A 928-nucleotide genomic window follows, 5' to 3' on the forward strand; every position below is an offset into this window, starting at 1 on the left:
TTGGCCTCTAGATGTCCAATAATGTATTAGTAGGGCTGCCACGATTTTAAAAATTATAATATATTCACAGTTAGTTGGACTACAAATGAGGTGCAAACAGAAAGGATACGGTCCCCGGATGTGCAATAAGGATTTATTTTTTAGGGGGTTGCCACCTTTTAAAAATTACTACCTTGTATATACATATGAATTTTTTGTTAATGACAGATTTGAACAGTTCATTCATTCAATTTACAAAAAATAAGGTGTCAAGAGCCTGGCCTATAGATGAGCAATGCATTTTTAATTTTTCGTAAGGATTGCCCCCTGTTTGAAAAGTCGAAACGAAGGAGTGCTAAGAAATCTTTAGTTTGAATATTTAAGCTATTTTTTACGCGTTGGAAGGAGATTGGTATCTATCGAAATACGTTTGAAACGCTTTATTTAGAACTATATTTAGTAGGGTTGCCACATGTTTAAACAAGCAAATTCAACTTGAATTGTGGCGATTAGATGATTGAAATAATAATAATAATAATAATAGATTGGCGCTTACACATATGTTAGTGTTTGGCCAAGCTGCTCCACCAATTTGTGGCGTGCGCCGTGATGTTGTCACACAAAGAGGAGGGACCTACAGTTTTACGCCGACTCCGAACGGCGATTGTATTTTAATGATAAGCTGTTTTTAATGGCAGAAATACACTCGGAGGTTTGCCATTGCCTGCAGAGGGGCCACCGCTGTTAAGAAAAAACCTTTTTTCAAAATTGTTTTGCAATGTTGCTTTGACCAGGGCTTGAACCCCGGCGCTGCGGAGTGGAAGCGCGCACTGCTTGCCACTACACCACAGCGGCCGCCATTGAAATATGTATCACAATATGGGTGCCACACCAAAGGGGTTTAAGCAAGTTTTAAAAAAGTCTAGAAAAAAGGTTATCATTAAGAAGT

The sequence above is a fragment of the Rhagoletis pomonella genome, unplaced genomic scaffold, assembly GCF_013731165.1.
Source record: "Rhagoletis pomonella isolate Grant_MI unplaced genomic scaffold, Rhpom_1.0 Rhpom_scaffold_00653, whole genome shotgun sequence".
Taxonomy (NCBI): domain Eukaryota; kingdom Metazoa; phylum Arthropoda; class Insecta; order Diptera; family Tephritidae; genus Rhagoletis; species Rhagoletis pomonella.